This window comes from Carcharodon carcharias, chromosome 12 (assembly GCF_017639515.1).
Source record: "Carcharodon carcharias isolate sCarCar2 chromosome 12, sCarCar2.pri, whole genome shotgun sequence".
In the NCBI taxonomy this organism is placed as follows: Eukaryota; Metazoa; Chordata; class Chondrichthyes; order Lamniformes; family Lamnidae; genus Carcharodon; species Carcharodon carcharias.
In genome coordinates this window covers 110279295-110293976 of record NC_054478.1, presented here as the reverse complement: position 1 = coordinate 110293976, position 14682 = coordinate 110279295, and the positions used below count along the sequence as shown (strand labels likewise).

At 42.8% G+C, this 14682-nt stretch overlaps 1 protein-coding gene across 1 annotated transcript in view; it reads right to left on the bottom strand.

The window, feature by feature from the left end:
- Window positions 1–14682, bottom strand: part of LOC121285117 (nmrA-like family domain-containing protein 1) — a 101791-nt gene that overhangs the window by 72456 nt on the left and 14653 nt on the right. The window lies entirely within an intron of this gene.

Sequence of the window (14682 nt, the reverse complement as noted above, 5' to 3'; positions counted from 1 at the left end):
CTCGCTCAGGGTGTTTGGCTTACAATGGGAGAAAACTGAAATAATGGGTGAAATCTTCCTTTATGGGGTCTAAGTCCGGTGGACGGGTGGGAAAGTCAGCACAATTTTCCGTTGTTCAGCTCATTAATTATGCATTTGCGAGGAGCTCAGCGAATCTTGTGGTGGGGCAGGCAGGAAGTCACCTGACCTCTTTTTTATTCATTCACAGGATGTGGGCTTCGCTGGCTGGGCCAGCATTTATTGCCCATCCCTAGTTGCCCTCGAGGTGATGGTGAGCTGCTTTTTTGAACCGCTGCAGTCCACATGGTACACCAGTGCTGTTATGAAGGGAGTTCCTGGATTTTGACCTGCCATTGCCTCATGGGTTTGAAGGTCGTGGCGCCATATTTAAATAGCACACAAGCAGCCATTTGTTCAATGCAGGCCAGGGTTTCCACATTACTCCTCCAGAGTCATCGTGGCTGCAGCTCATACTGGAGAAGTTGACAGATGTGAGCTACCAAATTGCAGGAAATATGAAGGCACTTCTGGAATTGCCTTTCACTCATTTCTAGATAAGAACACTGCCTGTGATACACCCATGGTCGGGCCAATGCTCACTACTGCAGTGTACCCTGTTCGCCAGCATCTTGACCTTCATGAGGCCCCACTGTCTCTTGCTGCTCAGGCCCTTGCTCCTCCTGGCCCTATGTCAAACTGCGATGGGCCCTCCTTCTCCTCATTAGGATGAGAGCCATTACCAAGGTAGGTTGCCTCAGTGGATATGTGAACAAATTGAAATGAGCATGTTCTTTTACAGATTTCCTTCTATCTCAAAGCCAACAGGCAAGCGCTAAGCCGTCCACCTGGCCTCTGTCTAGACATGGCATCCACACTCCACCCCTTCCCTGTAAAGGACATCCTGGAGGACCAGGGATGGGTGTTCCTCCCATTCACATATGAATGCGTATGGGGACATGGCTCTCATCACCCAGGTCATAGAGCAATGTGCAAGAAGCCTCCTGCAGACACTTTTCCACTTGTCTCTACTACCCCCAAAACTCTATAGAGAGATCATTGCCTTGGCAGCATAGAAAGACTAACAACATGATCCACGTGGCCAACCATGACCATTAACCTGGGAGGATGGAAGTTTGAAGATGCAAGTTGGCTGCCCTCCACCCATTGGAGGCATCCACCTGCCTCCCTCCCTACACCCTGCCACTGACTACAGCCCATGGCAAATGGCACAGAATGAACGGCAGCTCCACAACTTGCTGGGATCTCGATGTTTTGAGACCCACGGGTTGGAAACAAATCTGCAGCAATGCAGGCTTCACTTTAGAAAGGACAACACAAGTGAGCATCTTTGACATCCAGTTGCCTCATAATTATTAGAGTGTTCCTTTTGTCAGCCACTTGTGCTGACTTTGAACTCCACCCACCCAAAAAGACCCTCCAACCACTTGGAGGAATCATACTGACTGTGAGGTCAAGGTCAGTTTGGAAAAACAGTGCATGTTTTCATTCTTTCACTTTTTACCCTCCCTCTGACCCACCAACCTACCCCATCACCACAGATCTACCTAATATCACCATTCTTCTCCCCTCTGTAACCTTTGAACCTCCCCTCGTTACCCTGACCCTATCATGATGCACCTCCATGTCTTTCCTTCCCTCAGAGCCAACACCCATTACTGTCCCTATGCCCATCCTGACCCTACCCCTCCTGTCATCTGAGCCACCCATCTTGTCCCTTTCTATGATCCCTCTGATGAGACCTTCACCTACCAGACTCTTACCCTGGACCTGCCACCCTACTGTATCCCGTTTCCCCCCTCTGACTGTGACTGTTCCCTCCTATCACCAGTACCATGAGTTTTCCCCGCAGGACCCCACCACCGACGCGGCCAACCCTGACCTTTAAGACATTCTCCTCTGCCACCCCCTTCCCCGGACTCTCTTCCCCCCTCCCAGCTTCCCCAACCCCTTCCAGCCTTCGCCTTTGCCTCCCTTGTCCAGCTTTGGCCAGCATTTTCTAACAGCACTCGAGTGAAGTTATGCAAGGTCCCCAAGAAGAAGAATTCAACATCTACAGACCTCAAAGTCATGGATGGGGTGAAGCTCGCCAGTCATACGCCACTTACATACAGTCGTAAAAGTGAATGTTCTAATTTCCGCTGGTGGAGAACTTAAACACAAGGTGCAGTTCCCCACATTACCCTTATCTGGTAAATGCATTACTGTCCGAGGTTCAATATGTAGACTATGCTGAGCGAGCGAGAACACCTGTAAAAATGCTATGGTTAAAACAGTATCCTTAGATTAGGAACTGGGGAAATCACAATTTCTGATCACTGTTAAACTTCTGACAGCCAGGTGGTGAAGTAGGAGACCAGAAGCTAATCTTTACTCAGTTTTAAATTTGTTCACATAGTGAAACACTGGAAGTGTATAACTCCTAACTCTACACACCCAACAGTGTCAATATGTGTCTCTTTATACTCTTTTGAGTATATCAAAAGAAAGCTAATTAACAAATTAACAGCCTCTTAAAGAGAGTGCCTCTTTTTCTGTGCTCAAGTAATCAATGCCCATTTATACAATTAACAATCAATAACTAAGGATGCCTGTCAAAAAAAAATGCATTTGCATGTCATGTCAGATCAAGACAAGATTGGGTTTAACAATGATGAACGCATGGTACCGCAATGCCTAGAGACAAACACCATTTAGATTTACACATGAAGAATGGTCATCTGGACAAAGTACAGAAGAAAGGCGACCATGAAACTGTATCCTTACACCTTTAGGAGAGGAAGAGAGAAAATTTGCAAAAAGAACACTTGCTGTCAACAGCAAATTAACATGCAATAAAGTGAAAAATGTTATTACTTATAATTACAGTATAGATACCAAGTAAGTCGCCTTAGTGCCTACAGGCATAGAAATTACAGAGCACATCTTATGAGGGAAGGATATTATTCTAACTGTGGAGATAGCGAATAAAATAACTTATATGAAGTGTCAGTACTTTCCACATCATATCAGTCAAGATTGGCAGAACATCACTGTTCTCCAAAGGTTTGGTTAGAAAACCCACAAAAAGTACAAGATAAGTTCTTAGATCCTCTTCACAGTATGTTATACATACCTGATACTGAACAAAAGCCTCATTTTCTGCATAAACAATGATCTATCAGCTAAACTGTACATTTCTAAACCACATATTCCTGCATTTTGCTAGCAGATTGTTAACTGTGGTGTGAAACAGGTATTATTTTGTTTTCACCATAAGAAAGTTTTAAGTACCCATCTCTCAAATTATTTAGCATCTGTGCATGCTCACTGGTGCTTTTTATAGATATATTGTTAAAACTTAACCTTCATCGTTCATTCCCCATGCAGTGGCTAATTGAAGTTGAAAATAATCACAGCACGGCCCACCCCACTATGAAATACCACACCTCAATGCTGGCCATGTTTTTACACATGCAGGATTTGGCAGTGAGTTTGGTTGGGTGACAGAGCAAGATCTTGTGTTTATCTTAACAAATTTAAAGTCTTAATCAATTTGGCAATTTTGTTCACTTAACATCCCAAGGGGAGATCAGATTCAATAACAGAAGGATATAACTACACCATCTCTTTGAAATATTAAACAATGTATTAACTAAAAATGAAGAGAGTACCAGAAAAAATAAGGTTCTTTTTAAATTCAATATCCTGTGGTCCTAAGGGATGCAGTCTAATGTATCACAAAGTCCTTTGGCTTGGTATGGAGTGTTCCTTACTAAACGTGCATGTTTCCGGATCTTATATATGAAGTGAATCAGGCTTAGTTGGAATAGCACCTACGATTTCATAATCTAAAGAAACTCATTGTCAAGGCTGACCCATGAATAAGGGCCAAATGGATGAGGTGACTGAGGGAGGATGACCAGGACCTGTGATACCATACTCCAGCAAAGAGTTAAGGCCTTCATGAGAAGAGTGAATCACAGAATCACACAGTGCAGAAGAGGCCCTTCGGCCCATCGAGTCTGGACCGATATGTGAGAAACACCTGGCCTACCTACCTAATCCCATTTACCAGCACTTGGCCCAGAGCCTTGAATGTTATGACGTGCCAAGTGCTCATCTAGGTACTTTTTAAAGGATGTGAGGCAACCCGCCTCCACCACCCTCCCAGGCAGTGCATTCCAGACTGTCACCACCCTCTGGGTAAAAAAGTTTTTCCTCACATCCCCCCTAAACCTCCTGTCCCTCACCTTGAACTTCTGTCTCTGGTGACTAACCCTTCAACTAAGGGGAGCAGCTGCTCCCTATCCACCTTGTCCATGCCCCTCATAATCTTGTACACCTCGATCAGGTCGCCCTCAGTCTTCTCTGCTCCAAAGGAAACAACCCAAATCTATCCAACCTCTCTTCATAACTTAAATGTTTCATCCCAGGCAACATCCTGGTGAATCTCCTCTGCACCCCCTCCAGTGTAATCACATATTTCCTATAATGTGGCGACCAGAACTGCACACAGTACTCCAAGTGTGGCCTCACCAAGATTCTATACAACTCCAACATGACCTCCCTATTTTTGTAAAATGGAGAAAATTATCAGAGCAAAAGGAAAAAAGGACATATTTGAAGTAGGTAGGGAGGAACACTACAAGCAAGAAGATCTGAATAGCTTTTGCCGGTGCATAATGATCTGTAAATTTATTATCTTAAATCCCCTGCATCTTACGAGTCATTTATTTGTGTTGGCATGCAGGATAAATTTGAACATACTAGTACGAAAATAAGATACAGAATATGGTACAGAGACTTCCTAGATAGTTAATTATTCAAGTATAATTTCTATTGCTATAATAAAGAATGGTGCCTTGGATGGTGACTTCTCAGTAAGTGATAGATCCTCCATGTAATAGGTAAAGGTCAAGAATGTCTGGCTGCCAGTGGGACCAATGCCAGGATTAGTTTCTCTGTAACTTGATAAAAAGGCGAGAACAACCAGAGTGAGAGAATTGTAAATTGTACTTATTACTTCTACACTGTATATTAAGTGACAAAAATTGTTTTAGTTAGGTAGGGCCACTCTCCTATCCTATAGTTGTATCTGGAGGTGTGTAGGGTGAGGGTGATAGGAACTCTTGAACTTATATTAGTGTATAAATCACTTTCCTATATTTAAATTATATAGAATATACATACATGCGTTGAATGTATACTAGTGTACATTCTAGTTTACAGTATAGACATTAATGATTTTATCTTTTACATTAATTATAGGGAACATAGCGGGTATGTATTTCTTCTGTTGTTCCATTTCGACACTGAGATTTAACCTTTCCCAAATGCCACAAATGTTGTTTATCTTTAATAATATCTCTTTGAAGAACCTGTCCATCTCTTCCCATCCATTTGTGTGGGTGCATATCTCTACATCATACATGGATGACGTGCAGCAATTGAGAATAAGTGGGAAACATAATCTTTGTCCAATCTGTGCTAGTTCCTTCTGGACTTTGCAGGCCTTTTTTGCTGTTTATAAAAAAACAAAGTAAAAGTGGGGCAATTTCACCCACATGTTTCTGATTATTTGTACCCAGATCCTTATTGGGCCCGAGAATAAATTAAGTCTAAATGGAAGAATAATAAACTGAAGCAAAGTTATGAGATCAGGACATGGAAAATTCCATTTAAAACTAACCTGGGGTGAGCTACTTTATAGGTTTGGTGAACTGAATGAACAAATCAATTCCACAGCTTGCAAACACAGCATGTTTATCTCTCCATCTCCAAACGTTCACTTGATTTTCACTTTTTTATTATTTGTTCATTTCTGGTCCATCTTTATTTTCATATATCAGCAGTGTTTTATTTATCTGGAATCCTATGATTAACTTTGCAATAGAATATTGGTCCATCTTTTCACAGATGCCAACAGACCTGCTGCATGTTTCCAGCCTTTCTTTTCTTTCCTGATTGTTAACTTGCATCAAGTTTCATTTACCCATCCCCCTTGTACTCAGTGACCAATTCTAATTAAGTGAAGAGAAAAAGTGACAGCCACTACAGCCAAACTTTCAGAATCAAAGCACACTTGTTGAAGCGTGTGAAATTACTTACTCTTTAGCTTAGAGTGTGAACTACCACATCTGATTATCATTTTAATGGCACTACCACAGAGTGGGCGGCAGATATAATTGCTAACACCGGGATTCTCTGATCAACAACCTTCTAATTAGAAGTATCTACATTTTTGTGGGGAGTAAATTTGACTGGTAATAATTAACTAAAATACGCACATTTCAAAAAAAATGATCAGACTGATACTGAACCATACACAATAAAAGTCCCACCCTGACCCTTATTCTGTGTGAGCTTTCCATACATAACCATTATGCATGCACTCTTCCTACTGCAAAGCACTCTTGTGTCAATATAAGGTGAGAATTGATATGTCTCATTTGCAATACCCATTCTCATGATTGAATGGCTTGCTGGCAATCGCTGTCTCGCCAATTAAAGGATGGTGCCAAAGGGCTGCTGTATTGCACTGTGTCCCACCTTTAAAGTGGAAGGAACTCAGTGGAGTAGGGGGGGAGGTGGTCAGAGAAAGTAGAGTGTTACATTTTGTTTACACACTGCAAATTGCTGATAATAGAAGTGCTGCAATTTGGAATTACAAATACTTGTTGATAACTATTTATTTTGTAGAAGAGATTTACATGCTCTCTCAGAACATGGTTTGATGCCAACTTCGTTCTACAATTGTTCCCATAATGCCTGCAGGTATAGTTCCCTTTTGAATCTGTATCCACCACCCAATCAGCAGCACATTCTAAATCCTAACCACTCACTGCGTGGAAACGTTTCTCCTCAAGTCACCTCTGATTCTTTTTCCAATCATCTTAAATCTGTGCCCTCTGGTTATCCACCTTCCAGCTGCTGAAAACAGTTCCTCTATATTTTCTCTACCTCAACAATTCATAATATTAAATACCTCTGCCAAATTTCCTCTTAACCTTCTCTGCTGCAAGAACAACAACTCCAGTTTATCTAGTCTTTTTATGTAACGGTAATCTCCGATCGCTGGAAACATTCTAGTAAATCTCTTCTGTATGCTCTCCAACGCCTTCACACCCTCCCTAAATTGTGGTGTTTAGAATTGGACATAATACTCTTGCTGGGGACGAATTTAGTGTTTTCTGTAGATTTAGCATAATTTCTCATCTTTTGTGCTCCATGCCTATATTTACAAAGCCCTCAATCCACAGACTTTGCTGACTAATTTGTTAATCTGCCCTGTTATTTTCAAATAAAAACAGAAAACACTAAACTCAGCAGGTCTGGCAGTATCTGTGGAGAGAAAATGAGTTAGCATTTCGAGTCTGTAAGAGTCATCACAGATGCTGCCAGACCTGCTGAGTTTTCCAGCATTTTCTGTTTTTGTTTCAGATTTCCAGGATCTGCAGTATTTTGCTTTTATTTTAATGCCATATTCAAAGATTTGTGCAAAACAACCCAAGTCTCTTAGTTCTTGCACAGTCAGACTGCAAGGTTTAAATCATCAAACGTGGTTAGGTGTAAAACAGGCATTTGAAATGGAGATGGGTAAGCTAGGATGAAGTCTCAGCAGATACAGTGTGAATGGAATTTGCATTTTTAGATAAGTTGAGAGGCTGCTTGATTTTCAAAGGGACATGATAAGATGTTCACAACTGGCAAGATAAATATGGCAAAGTTATTAAGTTTATTTTTCCCAAAAGTGCTGGTCATAAAGACATGAAAGATTTTTGTATTCTGGGAAGAGTAACTTCCAAAGGCAGGTTGAAACAATGTGAGTTACAAATCAAATGGGAGAAAATATATTTAAAGAAAGATGGAACGCTGTGTTGAATGGTTGGGGGAGGCGGGGGGAGGTGGTGGTCATGTGAGATCTTGAACGGTGCACTGGGTGAAAGAGACCTGTGGGAAACAAACCTTTAGCCACCCAGGAGAAACTTGCTGTTCCAGAAAGCAAGGTTTTGTTAAAAGCTTTGGAATTCCATTGTCAAGTGAAAGGGAGAGAGAAGCTGTGAAATACCTCCCTCATAGCAACCGTGGGTGCTTGTGGTAATTTTTCTGGATGTTTTATAGATTAAGAATCTATTTGAACTGTTGCCTGAAAGGGGTGTGTAGTTGGGAGTCTAGTTAAGTAGAAATCTTTTAAGAACTGTTATAAAACTAAAAGTAACTGTGTAGCTGTAGTCTTGTGTTAATAAATGTTTTAATTTAATTTTTAAAATCTCAAAAAGTGGTAGTGGACTCATTACCTCTGACTTCACTGCACAAACTTTCTGGTAATAAATACAAATTGCAAAATCACTGTGATAGCGTGGTTAAGTTTCCCTTTGAGATTTGGACAGCCTGGCAAATACCACTGCCATAACAAAACACTGTTTTCCAACACTTAGCCAATTTTGTATCCATGTTGTTCCGACATTTATTCCATGGGCTTCAATTTTGTCATCAAACCTAATGTGGTACATTATCGAACATCTTTTGAAAGTCCATATACCTATAACATCAATTACACTCCCCTCAGCCACCCTTTCCATCAACTCATCAAAAAATTCAATCAAGTTAGCCAATTTTCCCTCATCAGGTCTGTGCTGCCTCTCTATTAGTCCATGTTTGTCCAAGTGGCTGTTAATTTCTCCTGCATTATGGTTTCTAAAAGCTTTGCCACCACACCCATTAAATTGACTGGCCTGTAATTCTCGGGCTTATCGTTCTCCCATGTTTTAAATAAAGATGTTACATCTGCAGCTCTCCACTCCTCTTGCACCACCGCCATATCCAAGGAGGATTGGAAGACTGTGGCAAGCACCGTCACAAGTTCTTCATGTACACTGTACTTCCCCTGCAATCTAGGATGTATCCATTTTATTTATTCATTCATGAGATGTGAGCATCACCAGACTGGTAAAGTCAGAGTTTATTGCCCATTCCTAACTGCCCTTGAGAAGATGGTTGTGTTACTGACAGGAGGAGAGTTAATTTAAACAGCCCTCACTTCTTTCATCAAACATCTGTAAACAGAAAGCTGTCTTTAACTGCTTCCCTTTTACAAACAGTGATTTCCCAACCCCTTGGTTTCAGTATGATCCAATTTCTGTTAATAGCCCCACAGCAAACTATTGCTAGGATAAACTCAGACTGTTAGTTTATTTGCACACACTCAAATGCAGGAGAAGGATAGCAACGTGGCCTCCTTTTCACTCATGCAGTAAAAGAGGGATAGAGAAAGACAGATTTACAGGGCAAAGACCACAGAGAAAAGAATTAGTGTTTCATGTGAGTCCAGAGTTCAAAATTGAAGTCCAATGATGAATTCCTTCACAGAGGTCGGCAGGCTAAGCTGATGCTAGGTAATTCACTTTTCCAGTAGAGTTGACTTCCACGATGAGATAGGCAGGCAGAGATGAGTCAATCTTGTAGGCAATGGTACAGAAATGAGAGCCAGGCATTCAAATCTGGGCAGAACCCTTTTTCTTTGTTGCTGCTTGGTAGATAGAAAATTGGCAGATTGAGCTTTGCAGTATAGCAAGACAGTGTAACTGGTTCTGTTGAAGAGTCATACTGACTCGAAACGTTGACTGTGTTTCTCTCCGCAGATGCTGTCAGACCTGCTGAGTTTTTCCAGGTATTTTTGTTTTTGTTGTAGTATAACTGGTTCTTCCAGCTAGAGATTCATGTCACATGACTCCCATCTTTCCACACCACCTTTGACAAAGGACATGTATTTCTTCTCTGGGTCCCAGAGGTTGTTAAATGTCCCAACCATTAATAATTAAGGAAAGTTGCAGGGCTCTTTGTCCTAGCAGATTAGTTGACTCTGGTTGGCCAGCCTGGGTTCTGAAATGCAGATGGCCTTTTGTATAGTTCCCTTTGAACTTGGTCTCTGCAGCCCATGGGGGGAGTCGTTAAGGTCTCTTCAGAGATAGTGAGGTGCCCATTTATTTGATACTGCCAAATAGCCCCTGTTGTTCAGGTTCACAGACAGACAGATTTCAGCCCTTTTAAAAAGTCATTGTCCAGTTTTTAAATTTTTTACAGCCTTGGAGAAAAATATCAATTCCATTTCATTTTTTTAACGTGGTCTTACGAAGCAAGAATAGGAAGTAAAAAAGTATATACGCATTGTCTCATTCACACTGGCACATCAGGCATATAGCTAGCAGGGGCAATGGCAGTTCCCTGCTGCATTTTCTTTTTAACCCTGGGTCAGCAAGGACATTGTCCTTCCCTAGGATATGGAATGGGTAAATTGACTTGGGAAGGTTCAAAAATCATCTTTTGGTAAGTCTATTCAAGGTTAGGGTTTTGAACTTTCCTCTGTTGGGGGTCAGGCATAAGCAAAACCCTCGGTTTCAGAACTCTGCCTGTCAGACTCCTGATTAAGTATCCTCAAAAGGGTCTGAGGGGTTTTACAGGGTGAATAGCACTCAGGGGGTGAGTGACAGTCAAGTTGCTCGGGCAATCAGCAGGGGGATGCCAGGCATCTCTCTCTATGTGTGCCAGGGCTGTTGAACATAGGGCTGAGCTTACCTCCTGCCTGTCCGCCTTGCTAACCTGTGGGTGCAGCTGTTCAAACCCAGGGACAGTGGTTAGGCTGATTGTCAAGAGATTGGGTATTTCAAAGGCACTTTGGCCTCTTTAGGGGATTTCGGTTCAGTGTCCAACTTGGGCACCAGCATAACTGAAGTGTTCCAGCTTCTGTTGCTAAGTCATTTGGGTTGGCACGGCAACAGACCGGCAGTGTGCTTCTGAACTTGGGCCAGCCTTACTGGGCCCGGATGATAGGAGGATGATTCTTTCTGGGAGGAGCTTCTCCCGCAACCATACCAGGTAAGGCTACAGTGCTGTAGCCTGATGGGTTATTATGGAATGTTTTAAATGTAGGGGTTAACCGATAAGGTTGCTTTGCGATTCCGCATTAAGGTGGGTGGGTATGGGTTCCAATCTGGTTGGAATCCCTCTGCAATTGGGTGGTAGGCTCCGGGTCCTTTGGAACACTGCCACCCTCGTGGTGGCTAGTCAGCTCTCGCTGTGCCTCCACGTGACTTTTCCGCTAAGTGAAGCATCATCCTCACTCTTTCTGAGCCAATTTGGGAACTTTCCTGGTCCCCATTAAAATTCGCCATAAAGCTACTGGCTGGACTAATCAATGGCTTCACTGCTGGGACCGTTGGCTTTGGAGGGGGTGCTTGCCTAACTTGTTCCTTGTCCTCCTGGAACACCTCTGCCCTCAAGTGGAGATGGAGTTCCAGCTACACTCCCTTATGGCTTTTTGACTGGGGGAGGCATCTCCCTCACCATCTGCTCATTCATTTGGGAACTCCCTTTGTCCCTATTTAATGTTGGAAAGGTAGTTTCTGATAGCCATACTTCAGGCAAGTCCTTAACCTTTGTTTTTCCTGGCTTAATAACCTGCCTTCAGGCTCTTTGATTATGTGGGACATCTCCCCCACTATCTCTTTCCCTGCTCTGGGACTTCTCTGGTCCCTATTTAATTCTGGGATGCTCTGTGAATCTATTTTAGATTCTATTGGCCTTTCCTGCAACTCTTAACTTTACTGGCCTGGCTTTAGCCTTGTTACATTCAAGCAGCCCACGCTCAATGTCTATGGGTACTATTTCACCCTTTTGGACCTCTGGGCCTTCCCCAGCTTTCCGCTCTCCTGCAGATTTCTGCTGGTTGGCATTGGTCTCTTTTCTTTCGCTGGCTAATGCCTTGGTGTCAGCCAAATCATTCCCAAGGAGGAAATCGATGCCTGCTGCTGGTAATTCGGGGACAATTCCTACCAGGGCAGGGACTGAGACAAGGTCACACTCTAGGTGGACCTTACTGGGGGGGGGGGGGCGTGCAAACACAGATCCTCCCCCCATTCCACTGATCAGTGCTTTTGCCTTCCGGGAGGACTTTGGAGGGGTGAGGGGCAGGTTTAAGTTTTCCTCCAACATTAACTCTTAGTGACCCCTGGGTCCTGGACCATTAGGACAGACTTGCCCACATTTTGGGATGGGTAGGTGGCCACTGTTCCTGAAAGGACAAGACTCTGGGAGTTTGTCCAGCTCAGACATGCCTAATCCCATGCCCTCCAAGGAGTATGTTTCTATAGCAAGGATCTCTGTCTGCTCTACTGCACTACACATTGGGGCGTCCTTTGAGCTCTACATCTAACTGCTCTCCCAGCAACATGAGATCCAAATGTTCTAACAACAATTGGATCAGTTCATTTCTCTTCACTTAACTGGGCAATTTTAACTGTACCTCCCAAGCTGTAGCTTTCAGTTGCTCTGTGCTAAGGCGTGCCAAAGTTACACCGTTCAAATTTTCTTGTTGACCCACATCTGAGCAACAAAATTTGCCATTTGCTTAGTGTTAGGGAAAATGAATTTGCTGTGATAAGTTACCTGTGTTTTAAAATTCATTCCAGCCACCAAGTTTTCCCGTTTGGCTTCCAATTGACTCTTATGTCAGATTTGGCTCATCTCTTAACTTAACTCTGGTCAAATTCAAATAAGTTATCCCAGACTTGAGCACCAATTTCTGTTACAGACAAGAGGCAGGTTAATTTAAACAGCCCTCATTTCTCCTTTCACCATCCGACCATAAACAGAATGATGTCTTTGATTTGCGTCCCTCTTTTACAAGTGGTGGCATATTTCCCAACCCGTCGGAAACCCTACAGCAAACTCATGATAAGATGAACTCAGAAGGTTGGTTTAATTGCACACACTCAAACATGGGAGGAGGTTAGCAACATGGCCTCCTTTTCACTCATGAAGTAAAAGAGAGATAGAGAAAGACAGATTTTCAGGGCAAAGACCACAGAGAAAAGAATTAGTGTTTCATGTGAGTCCAGGCTCAAAATTGAAGTCCAATGGTGAATTACATCACAGAGATCAGCAGGCTGAGCTGACGCTGGGTAATTCACTTCTCCAGGAGGGTTGATTTCCACGATGAGATAGGCAGGCAGAGATGAGTCAATCTTGTAGGCAATGGTACAGAAATGGGAGCCAGACATTCAAATCTGGGCAGAACCCTTTTTCTGTGTTGCTGCTTGGTAGATAGAAAATTGGCAGATTGAGCTTTGCAGTACAGCAAGACAGTGTAACTAGTTCTCCCAGCTAGAGATTCATGTCACATGACTCCCACCTTTCCACACCACCTTTGACAAAGGACGTGAATTTATCCTCTGGGTCCCAGGGGTTGTTAAATGTCCCAGCCATTAATAGTTGAGGCAAGTTGCAGGGCTCTTTGTTCTAGCAGATTATTTGACTCCGGTTGGCCGGCTTGGGTTCTGAAATGCAGATGGCCTTTGTATAGTTCCCTTTGAACTTGGTCTCTGCAGCCCACGGATTTTGCGGGGGGGGGGGAGGGGGGGGTGGAGATGGGGGTTCGTTAAGGTCTCTTCAGGGGTAGTGAAGTGCCAATTTCTTCAAAACTGCCAAATAGCCCCTTTTGTTCAGGGTCTGACAGACAGACATAGTTTCAGCCCTTTTAAAGGTTCATTGTCCAGTTTTGAAAATCTTAGAAATTAGCTATGAGGGTATATATGAGCCACATTCTTAAACCACTGCAGTCCATGTGGTGTTAGTGCACTCACAGTGCTGTTTGGAAGTAAGTTCCAGGCTTTTGACCCAGCGATAGTGAAGGAATACCGATATAGTTCCAAGTCAGGATGGTTTGTGGCTTGGAGGGGAGCTTGCAGGTGGTAGTGTTCCCATGCGTCTGCTACTCTTGTTTATCTAGCTGGTGGTTACAGGTTTGGAAGGTGCTATCAAAGGACCCTTGATGAATTACTCGCCTCAGAATTTGTAGCCTCTGAACCTGCTCTTGTAGCCACAGGTTGGTCCAATTAAATTCTGGTCAATGGTGACCCCCAGGATGTTGATGGTGTGGGATTCAATGATAATGCTATTGAACATCAATAGGGAGATGTTTAAATTCTCACTTATTGGAGATTGTTATTGAGTGGCACTTGTGTGGCACAGATATTACTTTCTACTTATCAGCCCAAGCCTAAATATTGTCCAGGACTTGCTGCACAAGGGGCACAGACTGCTTCAGTATCTGAGGAGTTGCAAATAGTATTGAACACTTTTATTCCTTTCTCTCGCGTGTTTATCTAGTTTATCATTAAATGCATTTATGTTATTTGCCTCACTGCTTCTTGTAGCAGCAAATTCCACATTCAAAACACTTGATTGTAAGGAAATTTCTCCAGAATTTTGTATTGGATTCATTGGGGTTTTTTTTACACTTAAGACCGCTTGTTTAGAATTGTTGCAAATTGAAATATTTTCTCTCGGTCTACCCCATTAAAACCTTTCTTTCATTTATGAGATGTGAGCATCGCTGGAAAGGGTGGCATTTGTTGCCCACTCCTAACTGACCTTGAGCAGTTGGTGGTGAGCTGCCTTCTTGAATACAACTGAGTAGTTTGCTAAGCCATTTCATAGGACAGTTAAGAGTCAACCACATTGCTGTCGATTTGGAGTCACATATAGGTCAGATTGGGTAAGGATGGCAGATTTTGTTCCCTAAAGGACATTAGTGAACCAGATAGATTTTTATGACAATCCATTAGTAATGGTCACCATTACTGAGACTAGCTTTTTAATTCCAGAATTATTTATTTAATTGAA